The sequence below is a fragment of the Salvelinus fontinalis genome, chromosome 10, assembly GCF_029448725.1.
Source record: "Salvelinus fontinalis isolate EN_2023a chromosome 10, ASM2944872v1, whole genome shotgun sequence".
Taxonomy (NCBI): Eukaryota; Metazoa; Chordata; class Actinopteri; order Salmoniformes; family Salmonidae; genus Salvelinus; species Salvelinus fontinalis.
Window position 1 is genome coordinate 41,342,282 of NC_074674.1, and position 13,032 is coordinate 41,355,313.

Sequence of the window (13,032 nt, forward strand, 5' to 3'; positions counted from 1 at the left end):
TCGTTGGTGATGTGGACACCAAGGAGCTTAAAGCTCTCAACCTGCTCCACTACAGCCACGTCGATGAGAATGGGGGCGTGCTCGGTCCTCCTTTTCCTGTAGTCCACAATCATCTCCTTTGTCTTGATCACGTTGAGGGAGAAGTTGTTGTCCTGGCACCACACGGCCAGGTCTCTGACCTCCTCCCCTATAGGCTGTCTCATCGGTGATCAGGCCTACCACTGTTGTGTAATCGGCCAAGCTTAATGATGGTGTTGGAGTCGTGCCTGGCCGTGCAGTCATGGGTGAACATGACTAAACACACAGGGCCCCGTGTTGATTATCCGCCTGGGCAGACGACCATTAACATGTATCAGTGTGGGTGTGTCCAAACAGTGTGGGTGTGTCCAAACAGTGTGGGTGTGTCCAAACAGTGTGGGTGTGTCCAAACAGTGTGGGTGTGTCCAAACAGTGTGGGTGTGTCCAAACAGTGTGGGTGTGTCCAAACAGTGTGGGTGTGTCCAAACAGTGTGGGTGTGTCCAAACAGTGTGGGTGTGTCCAAACAGTGTGGGTGTGTCCAAACAGTGTGGGTGTGTCCAAACAGTGTGGGTGTGTCCAAACAGTGTGGGTGTGTCCAAACAGTGTGGGTGTGTCCCGACAGTGTGGGTGTGTCCCGACAGTGTGGGTGTGTCCCGACAGTGTGTCCCGACAGTGTGTCCCGACAGTGTGTCCCGACAGTGTGTGGGTGTGTCCCGACAGTGTGTCCCGACAGTGTGTCCCGACAGTGTGTCCCGACAGTGTGTCCCGACAGTGTGTCCCGACAGTGTGTCCCGACAGTGTGTCCCGACAGTGTGCGGGTGTGTCCCGACAGTGTGTCCCGACAGTGTGTCCCGACAGTGTGTGGGTGTGTCCCGACAGTGTGTCCCGACAGTGTGTCCCGACAGTGTGTGGGTGTGTCCCGACAGTGTGCGGGTGTGTCCCGACAGTGTGCGGGTGTGTCCCGACAGTGTGCGGGTGTGTCACGACAGTGTGCGGGTGTGTCACGACTGTGTGTCACGATAGTGCGTGCGCACGCCACGACAACAAGTGCTCAGCATAAGTGGGAAGTTCTTCAAGACTGGAAAAGCATTCCAGGTGACTACCTCATGAAGCTGGTTGAGAGAATGCCAAGAGTGTGCAAAGCTGTCAAGGCAAAAGGTGGCTACTTTAAATCTAAAATATATTTTGATTTGTTTAACACTTCTTTGGTTACAACATGATTCCATATGTGTTATTTCATAGTTTTGATGTCTACACTATTATTCTACGATGTAGAAAATAGTCAAAATGAAGAAAAACCCTTGAATGAGTAGGTGTGTCCAATCTTTTGACTGGTACTGTATTTAAAGCACAGTCTTTTAGGATTCGGCGCACGCACACACAGGTGATTTTGTGTGTATTAAGATGCAGGACCAGTTCTACTGTAGCAGATAGTATTTCAGTGTGTTTGTGTGTATTAAGATGCAGGACCAGTTCTACTGTAGCAGATAGTATTTCAGTGTGTTTGTGTGTATTAAGATGCAGGACCAGTTCTACTGTAGCAGATAGTATTTCAGTGTGTTTGTGTGTATTAAGATGCAGGACCAGTTCTACTGTAGCAGATAGTATTTCAGTGTGTTTGTGTGAAGTTCTGCCATCTCATTTGGGACTAGGCTTTTCCATTAGTCAAGTGTTTGTGCTGCTTGCTTAACCAAGGGGAAAATGGTTTTTAGAAACCACTGCTCTAGAATATGGTGTGTGTGTTGCTGTGCACTGGACTGTATAAATATATCTATGAAATATTATATTTAGTTATGTAGCTACTATACCATAGGAAACACTTTTACATATTTCTTCTCAAACACACACTGATGGAGGACTGATTTACTATATACACTGATGGAGGACTGAAATACTATATTACTATATACACTGATGAAGGACTGAAATACTATATTACTATATACACTGATGGAGGACTGAAATACTATATACACTGATGGAGGACTGAAATACTATATTACTATATACACTGATGGAGGACTGAAATACTATATTACTATATACACTGATGGAGGACTGAAATACTATATTACTATATACACTGATGGAGGACTGAAATACTATATTACTATATACACTGATGGAGGACTGAAATACTATATTACTATATACACTGATGGAGGACTGAAATACTATATTACTATATACACTGATGGAGGACTGAAATACTATATTACTATATACACTGGTGGAGGACTGAAATACTATATTACTATATACACTGATGGAGGACTGATATACTATATTACTATATACACTGATGGAGGACTGATATACTATATTACTATATACACTGATGGAGGACTGAAATACTATATTACTATATACACTGATGAAGGACTGAAATACTATATTACTATATACACTGATGGAGGACTGAAATACTATATACACTGATGGAGGACTGAAATACTATATTACTATATACACTGATGGAGGACTGATATACTATATTACTATATACACTGATGGAGGACTGAAATACTATATTACTATATACACTGATGGAGGACTGAAATACTATATACACTGATGGAGGACTGATATACTATATTACTATATACACTGATGGAGGACTGAAATACTATATTACTATATACACTGACGGAGGACTGAAATACTATATTACTATATACACTGACGGAGGACTGAAATACTATATTACTATATACACTGATGGAGGACTGATATACTATATACACCGATGGAGGACTGAAATACTATATTACTATATACACTGATGGAGGACTGAAATACTATATTACTATATACACTGATGGAGGACTGAAATACTATATACACTGATGGAGGACTGAAATACTATATTACTATATACACTGATGGAGGACTGATATACTATATTACTATATACACTGAAGGAGGACTGATATACTATATTACTATATACACTGACGGAGGACTGAAATACTATATTACTATATACACTGACGGAGGACTGAAATACTATATTACTATATACACTGACGGAGGACTGAAATACTATATTACTATATACACTGATGGAGGACTGAAATACTATATTACTATATACACTGATGGAGGACTGATATACTATATTACTATATACACTGATGGAGGACTGATATACTATATTACTATATACACTGATGGAGGACTGAAATACTATATTACTATATACACTGATGGAGGACTGAAATACTATATTACTATATACACTGATGGAGGACTGAAATACTATATTACTATATACACTGATGGAGGACTGATATACTATATTACTATATACACTGATGGAGGACTGAAATACTATATTACTATATACACTGATGGAGGACTGAAATACTATATTACTATATACACTGATGGAGGACTGATATACTATATTACTATATACACTGATGGAGGACTGAAATACTATATTACTATATACACTGATGGAGGACTGAAATACTATATTACTATATACACTGATGGAGGACTGAAATACTATATACACTGATGGAGGACTGATGTACCAGACACTCCGGTGGAGGACCGATTTACCAGACACGCCGGTGGAGGACCGATGTGGAGGACCGATGTACCAGACACGCCGGTGGAGGACCGATTTACCAGACACTCCGGTGGAGGACCGATTTACCAGACACGCCGGTGGAGGACCGATTTACCAGACACTCCGGTGGGGGACCGGTGTACCAGACACGCCGGTGGGGGACCGGTGTACCAGACACGCCGGTGGAGGACCGGTGTACCAGACACGCCGGTGGGGGACCGGTGTACCAGACACGCCGGTGGGGGACCGGTGTACCAGACACGCCGGTGGGGGACCGGTGTACCAGACACGCCGGTGGGGGACCGGTGTACCAGACACGCCGGTGGAGGACCGATGTACCAGATACGCCGGTGGGGGACCGGTGTACCAGATACGCCGGTGGGGGACCGGTGTACCAGACACGCCGGTGGGGGACCGGTGTACCAGACACGCCGGTGGGGGACCGGTGTACCAGACACGCCGGTGGAGGACCGATGTACCAGACACGCCGGTGGAGGACCGATGTACCAGACACGCCGGTGGAGGACCGATGTACCAGACACGCCGGTGGGGGACCGATGTACCAGACACGCCGGTGGAGGACCGATGTACCAGACACTCCGGTGGAGGACCGATGTACCAGACACGCCGGTGGAGGACCGATGTACCAGACACGCCGGTGGAGGACCGATGTACCAGACACGCCGGTGGAGGACCGATGTACCAGCCACGCCGGTGGAGGACCGATGTACCAGCCACGCCGGTGGAGGACCGATGTACCAGCCACGCCGGTGGAGGACCGATGTACCAGCCACGCCGGTGGAGGACCGATGTACCAGCCACGCCGGTGGAGGACCGATGTACCAGCCACGCCGGTGGAGGACCGATGTACCAGCCACGCCGGTGGAGGACCGATGTACCAGCCACGCCGGTGGAGGACCGATGTACCAGCCACGCCGGTGGAGGACCGATGTACCAGCCACGCCGGTGGAGGACCGATGTACCAGCCACGCCGGTGGAGGACCGATGTACCAGACACGCCGGTGGAGGACCGATGTACCAGACACGCCGGTGGAGGACCGATGTACCAGACACGCCGGTGGAGGACCGATGTGGAGGACCGATGTACCAGACACGCCGGTGGAGGACCGATGTACCAGACACGCCGGTGGGGGACCGGTGTACCAGACTCGCCGGTGGGGGACCGGTGTAGCAGACACGCCGGTGGGGGACCGGTGTACCAGACACGCCGGTGGGGGACCGATGTACCAGACACGCCGGTGGAGGACCGGTGTACCAGACACGCCGGTGGGGGACCGGTGTACCAGACACGCCGGTGGGGGACCGGTGTACCAGACACGCCGGTGGGGGACCGGTGTACCAGACACGCCGGTGGGGGACCGGTGTACCAGACACGCCGGTGGAGGACCGATGTACCAGACTCGCCGGTGGAGGACCGATGTACCAGACTCGCCGGTGGAGGACCGGTGTACCAGACACGCCGGTGGGGGACCGGTGTACCAGACACGCCGGTGGGGGACCGGTGTACCAGACACGCCGGTGGGGGACCGGTGTACCAGACACGCCGGTGGGGGACCGATGTACCAGACACGCCGGTGGAGGACCGATGTGGAGGACCGATGTACCAGACACGCCGGTGGAGGACCGATGTACCAGACACGCCGGTGGGGGACCGATGTACCAGACACGCCGGTGGGGGACCGATGTACCAGACACGCCGGTGGAGGACCGGTGTACCAGACACGCCGGTGGGGGACCGGTGTACCAGACACGCCGGTGGGGGACCGGTGTACCAGACACGCCGGTGGGGGACCGGTGTACCAGACACGCCGGTGGGGGACCGGTGTACCAGACACGCCGGTGGGGGACCGGTGTACCAGACACGCCGGTGGGGGACCGGTGTACCAGACACGCCGGTGGGGGACCGGTGTACCAGACACGCCGGTGGGGGACCGGTGTACCAGACACGCCGGTGGGGGACCGGTGTACCAGACACGCCGGTGGGGGACCGGTGTACCAGACACGCCGGTGGGGGACCGGTGTACCAGACACGCCGGTGGGGGACCGGTGTACCAGACACGCCGGTGGGGGACCGGTGTACCAGACACGCCGGTGGGGGACCGGTGTACCAGACACGCCGGTGGGGGACCGGTGTACCAGACACGCCGGTGGGGGACCGGTGTACCAGACACGCCGGTGGGGGACCGGTGTACCAGACACGCCGGTGGCGGACCGGTGTACCAGACACGCCGGTGGGGGACCGGTGTACCAGACACGCCGGTGGGGGACCGGTGTACCAGACACGCCGGTGGGGGACCGGTGTACCAGACACGCCGGTGGGGGACCGGTGTACCAGACACGCCGGTGGGGGACCGGTGTACCAGACACGCCGGTGGGGGACCGGTGTACCAGACACGCCGGTGGGGGACCGGTGTACCAGACACGCCGGTGGGGGACCGGTGTACGCCGGTGGGGGACCGGTGTACGCCGGTGGGGGACCGGTGTACGCCGGTGGGGGACCGGTGTACGCCGGTGGGGGACCGGTGTACGCCGGTGGGGGACCGATGTACGCCGGTGGGGGACCGATGTACGCCGGTGGGGGACCGATGTACGCCGGTGGGGGACCGATGTACGCCGGTGGGGGACCGATGTACCAGACACGCCGGTGGGGGACCGGTGTACCAGACACGCCGGTGGGGGACCGGTGTACCAGACACGCCGGTGGGGGACCGGTGTACCAGACTCGCCGGTGGGGGACCGGTGTACCAGACTCGCCGGTGGGGGACCGGTGTACCAGACACGCCGGTGGGGGACCGGTGTACCAGACACGCCGGTGGGGGACCGGTGTACCAGAAACTCCGGTGGGGGACCGGTGTACCAGACACGCCGGTGGAGGACCGGTGTACCAGACACGCCGGTGGAGGACCGGTGTACCAGACACGCCGGTGGAGGACCGGTGTACCAGACACGCCGGTGGAGGACCGGTGTACCAGACACGCCGGTGGAGGACCGGTGTACCAGACACGCCGGTGGAGGACCGGTGTACCAGACACTCCGGTGGAGGACCGGTGTACCAGACACGCCGGTGGAGGACCGATGTACCAGACACGCCGGTGGAGGACCGATGTGGAGGACCGATGTACCAGACACGCCGGTGGAGGACCGATGTACCAGACACGCCGGTGGGGGACCGGTGTACCAGACACGCCGGTGGGGGACCGGTGTACCAGACACGCCGGTGGGGGACCGGTGTACCAGACACGCCGGTGGGGGACCGGTGTACCAGACACGCCGGTGGGGGACCGGTGTACCAGACACGCCGGTGGGGGACCGGTGTACCAGACACGCCGGTGGAGGACCGGTGTACCAGACACGCCGGTGGAGGACCGATGTACCAGACACGCCGGTGGAGGACCGATGTGGAGGACCGATGTACCAGACACGCCGGTGGAGGACCGATGTACCAGACACGCCGGTGGGGGACCGGTGTACCAGACACGCCGGTGGGGGACCGGTGTACCAGACACGCCGGTGGGGGACCGGTGTACCAGACACGCCGGTGGGGGACCGGTGTACCAGACACGCCGGTGGGGGACCGGTGTACCAGACACGCCGGTGGGGGACCGGTGTACCAGACACGCCGGTGGGGGACCGATGTACCAGACACGCCGGTGGGGGACCGATGTACCAGACACGCCGGTGGAGGACCGATGTACTATGTATAATCAACCTTGAAGTTTGGCGTCACCTTGGAGGACTAGGATATTGCAAGGTGGAGGAGAGGGATGGATGTTTGGAATACAAGCACAAGTTTGTGTCGACACACACACACACACAACCCCCCCCCCCCCCCCGTTCTTCACGAGTGTCAACTTGAGTCTCAATAGATTAATTAAGAACAAAGCAGAACAGAGGAGAGGCGAGAGCCTGTCTGTCCTGCCTCTCTCCTCTCAGAGGAATAATCAAGGTTTAAAGTATGCAGTTTAAACATCCAGGATGCGCCAGGCTTTCAGTCACTATGTAGTTTAAACATCAGGATACATTAGTCACTATGTAGTTTAAACATCAGGATACATTAGTCACTATGTAGTTTAAACATCCAGGCTTTCAGTCACTATGTAGTTTAAACATCCAGGATACACTAGACACTATGTAGTTTAAACATCAGGATACATTAGTCACTATGTAGTTTAAACATCCAGGATACATTAGTCACTATGCAGTTTAAACATCCAGGATACACTAGTCACTATGTAGTTTAAACATCCAGGATACACTAGACACTATGTAGTTTAAACATCCAGGATACACTAGACACTATGTAGTTTAAACATCCAGGATACACTAGTCACTATGTAGTTTAAACATCCAGGATACACCAGGCTTTCAGTCACTATGCAGTTTAAACATCCAGGATACACTAGACACTATGTAGTTTAAACATCCAGGATACACTAGTCACTATGTAGTTTAAACATCCAGGATACATTAGTCACTATGTAGTTTAAACATCCAGGATACACTAGACACTATGTAGTTTAAACACCAGGATACATTAGTCACTATGTAGTTTAAACACCAGGATACATTAGTCACTATGTAGTTTAAACATCCAGGATACATTAGTCACTATGCAGTTTAAACATCCAGGATACACTAGTCACTATGTAGTTTAAACATCCAGGATACACTAGTCACTATGTAGTTCAAACATCCAGGATAAACTAGACACCATGTAGTTTAAACATCAGGATACATTAGTCACTATGTAGTTTAAACATCCAGGATACACTAGTCACTATGCAGTTTAAACATCCAGGATACATTAGTCACTATGTAGTTTAAACATCCAGGATACATTAGTCACTATGCAGTTTAAACATCCAGGATACATTAGTCACTATGCAGTTTAAACATCCAGGATACATTAGTCACTATGTAGTTTAAACATCCAGGATACATTAGTCACTATGTAGTTTAAACATCCAGGATACACTAGTCACTATGTAGTTTAAACATCCAGGATACACTAGTCACTATGTAGTTTAAACATCCAGGATACACTAGTCACTATGTAGTTTAAACATCCAGGATACACTAGTCACTATGTAGTTTAAACATCCAGGATACACTAGTCACTATGTAGTTTAAACATCCAGGATACACTAGTCACTATGTAGTTTAAACATCCAGGATACACTAGTCACTATGTAGTTTAAACATCCAGGATACACCAGGCTTTCAGTCACTATGTAGTTTAAACATCCAGGATACACTAGTCACTATGTAGTTTAAACATCCAGGATACACTAGTCACTATGTAGTTTAAACATCCAGGATACACTAGTCAATATGTAGTTTAAACATCCAGGATACACCAGGCTTTCAGTCACTATGCAGTTTAAACATCCAGGATACACCAGTCACTATGTAGTTTAAACATCAGGATACACTAGTCACTATGTAGTTTAAACATCCAGGATACACTAGACACTATGTAGTTTAAACATCCAGGATACACTAGTCACTATGTAGTTTAAACATCCAGGATACACTAGTCACTATGTAGTTTAAACATCAGGATACATTAGTCACTATGTAGTTTAAACATCCAGGATACACTAGTCACTATGCAGTTTAAACATCCAGGATACACTAGTCACTATGTAGTTTAAACATCCAGGATAAACTAGACACCATGTAGTTTAAACATCCAGGATACGCCAGGCTTTCAGTCACTATGTAGTTTAAACATCCAGGATACACTAGTCACTATGTAGTTTAAACATCCAGGATACACTAGTCACTATGTAGTTTAAACATCCAGGATACACTAGACACTATGTAGTTTAAACATCCAGGATACACTAGTCACTATGTAGTTTAAACATCCAGGATACACTAGTCACTATGTCGTTTTGAGAGTGCAAAGCTTAAATATAACTACAACATATAACTTCCTGAAGTAAATATGTTGTGTTTCTAGTCTTAAAGTAGTAACGGTTGTAAAATAGTAGTTGTGGTAAGAATTACAGCACATTTTTGATATTTATACCTCTTAACTTTCTCACTCATAATTATTCGCAATTCATTAAAGATTATTCGTAATCATGGTAGCGTCGGTATTAATATGGAAGTTATTTAGAATCGTATTCTATTATTATTTACAATAAAAAGTGACTTCAAAATGACTATGTTATTTACCATTAATTTCTATTGGGCACAAAATAATCTGAAACACAAAACAAATAGCAAATGCATTGTACAAGTTTTTAGTCACAAGCTATGAATGTGGGACCTAGTACTTTAACTTTTTACTAATTTTAATACACATATTAGTCCCGATACTTTTGGTCCCCTAAAATTGTGGGGACCACGTTCAAAAAGTGTTTTTAATTTCTCAACGGTTCATCTGATATGCATGAAAATACCCTCAGATTAAAGCTGTCAGTCTGCACTTTAACCTCCACAGTCATTGTATCATTTCACATCCAAAGTGCTGCAGTACAGAGACAAAACTACAACAAATGGGTCACTGTACCAATACTTTTGGAGCTCACTATTTGTCCCAATCAGAAACGAGTATTCAACAATCCTGTGGTATAAGCCAGTGATAGGAGATGCTCCCGAGTCTGTGTCTGTGTCTGTCTGTGTGTCTCTGTGTCTGTCTGTCTCTGTGTCTGTCTGTCTCTGTGTCTGTCTGTCTCTGTGTCTGTCTGTCTCTGTGTCTGTCTGTCTGTCTCTGTGTCTGTCTGTCTGTCTCTGTGTCTGTCTGTCTGTCTCTGTGTCTGTCTGTCTGTCTCTGTGTCTGTCTGTCTGTCTCTGTGTCTGTCTGTCTGTCTCTGTGTCTGTCTGTCTGTCTCTGTGTCTGTCTGTCTGTCTCTGTGTCTGTCTGTCTGTCTCTGTGTCTGTCTGTCTCTGTGTCTGTCTGTCTCTGTGTCTGTCTGTCTCTGTGTCTGTCTGTCTCTGTGTCTGTCTGTCTCTGTGTCTGTCTGTCTCTGTGTCTGTCTGTCTCTGTGTCTGTCTGTCTCTGTGTCTGTCTGTCTCTGTGTCTGTCTGTCTCTGTGTCTGTCTGTCTCTGTGTCTGTCTCTGTGTCTGTCTCTGTGTCTGTCTCTGTCTGTCTCTGTCTGTCTCTGTCTGTCTGTCTCTGTGTCTGTCTCTGTGTCTGTCTCTGTGTCTGTCTCTGTGTCTGTCTCTGTGTCTGTCTCTGTGTCTGTCTGTCTCTGTGTCTGTCTGTCTAAATGTGAGTAGTGGGGCTTTCCAAGTCGTGTGTCCTGTCCTATGTAAATCACTTGGTCACGATGAGCCGATTTTGAAGGTTGTGAGCAGGTGCCAATGATAGGAGATACTCCAGAATGTGTGATGAAAAATCCTGAATGAGTGTCACGTGGAGAGATGTGGGGGGGGGGGGGGGGGGGGGGGCTCTGTTGGTCGGTCAAAAGCACTGAGTCACGGTGATCCAGCTTGCGGATTTGGCAGTGACTTCTGAGGTGTTACCACACACACACACACACACACACACACAACCTCCTGCCCTAAATAGTAGCACATATAAACAGATAGATGTTATCAGGAAGTTTCTGGAATAACTTTCCTTCTCAACATGCACCTCCACATATAGATAACAGTTACAAACATTATTCTATATGAAAATGTATAAGCTAGCTGAAGTCACTGTAGTGTTACACACTATTGGGCTGAAGCCCTGGACTATCTGCCAAACGTGGCCCCGGGCCGGTCTTTACCCGGGTCAGACGTGGCCCCGGGCCGGGTCTTTACCCGGGTCAGACGTGGCCCCGGGCCGGGTCTTTACCCGGGTCAGACGTGGCCCCGGGCCGGGTCTTTACCCGGGTCAGACGTGGCCCCGGGCCGGGTCTTTACCCGGGTCAGACGTGGCCCCGGGCCGGGTCTTTACCCGGGTCAGACGTGGCCCCGGGCCGGGTCTTTACCCGGGTCAGACGTGGCCCCGGGCCGGGTCTTTACCCGGGTCAGACGTGGCCCCGGGCCGGGTCTTTACCCGGGTCAGACGTGGCCCCGGGCCGGGTCTTTACCCGGGTCAGACGTGGCCCCGGGCTAGGATGTCTTGTCAGACAGTCCTCTCTGTGTGTGTGTGTGTGTGTGTGTGTGTGTGAGAGAGATCAATACAGGCCCGGTCGAAAGGTTGTGTATGTGAGTTAGCTGTGTCTCCTTTGAGAGATGTTGGTGTGTGCCTGCATGTGTTTGTGTGACCTCTGTGTGACCTCTGTAGAGTGATGGTGACAGGGAGGATGTGATAGGTTGTCTCTGGAGGTCTATACTGAGCTCATTAAAACAGAAACACTGATGGGTTGACACACACACACACACAGAGAGAACATGGAATACACAGAGGTAATTAACAACAGTTGAATGTTTTATTCTTCATCTCTTCAGTTGTTATTAGTTGAATCAGACACAAACACACACTGGATAACAGTAGAGAGTGTGTGTGTGTGTGTGGTCTGCCTCTGTCTGTCATGCTAGGGGCAATGTTCCGTGGTCTTGGCAATGCTGTGTGTTGACTCAATCGGTGTGTTTTTTTTTGTTGAAATGGTAATGTAGCTAAATGTCAAATAGTCGGGACGTCCCAATAATCTCTCCTTCCTCCTGAAGTGTACTCTCGTTCGCTACTCCCCACACATGAGGGAACATTGGATCGGTATCGGCATGGCCTAGAGAGGGAGTGTCCATATATCAGATTATCATTTCCTTTCAAATCCACCAAGGGAAGTGAACAAGTTTCACGCTTCGGAAGATAAGGGCCACACTGTGTCTAATGGTAATGTAGCTAAATGTCAGCCACTTTGTGTCTAATGGTAATGTAGCTAAATGTCAGCCACTGTGTGTCTAATGGTAGCTAAATGTCAGCCACTGTGTGTCTAATGGTAATGTAACTAAATGTCAGCCACTGTGTGTCTAATGGTAGCTAAATGTCAGCCCCTGTGTGTCTAATGGTAATGTAGCTAAATGTCAGCCACTGTGTGTCTAATGGTAACTAAATGTCAGCCATAGTGTGTCTAATGGTAATGTAGCTAAATGTCAGCCACTGTGCGTCTAATGGTAATGTAGCTAAATGTCAGCCACTGTGTGTCTAATGGTAATGTAGCTAAATGTCAGCCACTGTGTGTCTAATGGTAATGTAGCTAAATGTCAGCCATAGTGTGTCTAATGGTAATGTAGCTAAATGTCAGCCATAGTGTGTCTAATGGTAATGTAGCTAAATGTCAGCCATAGTGTGTCTAATGGTAATGTAGCTAAATGTGAGCCACTGTGTGTCTAATGGTAATGGTAGCTAAATGTCAGCCCCTGTGTGTCTAATGGTAATGTAGTTAAATGTCAGCCCCTGTGTGTCTAATGGTAACTAAATGTCAGCTACTGTGTGTCTAATGGTAATGTAGCTAAATGTCAGCCACTGTG

At 49.4% G+C, this 13,032-nt stretch overlaps 1 protein-coding gene across 2 annotated transcripts in view; it reads left to right on the forward strand.

Annotated features, from left to right (window-relative positions):
* Positions 1-13,032, forward strand: part of gbe1a (glucan (1,4-alpha-), branching enzyme 1a) — a 249,035-nt gene that overhangs the window by 14,463 nt on the left and 221,540 nt on the right. The window contains exon 1 of one of the 2 annotated variants that reach the window (XM_055936820.1): positions 12,262-12,394. The exons of the other annotated variant lie outside the window; for it this stretch is intronic. The gene's annotated coding sequence lies outside the window, so the exon portion shown is untranslated. Of the gene's footprint in view, positions 1-12,261; positions 12,395-13,032 lie in introns of those variants that run through there. 2 annotated transcript variants of the gene reach the window in all.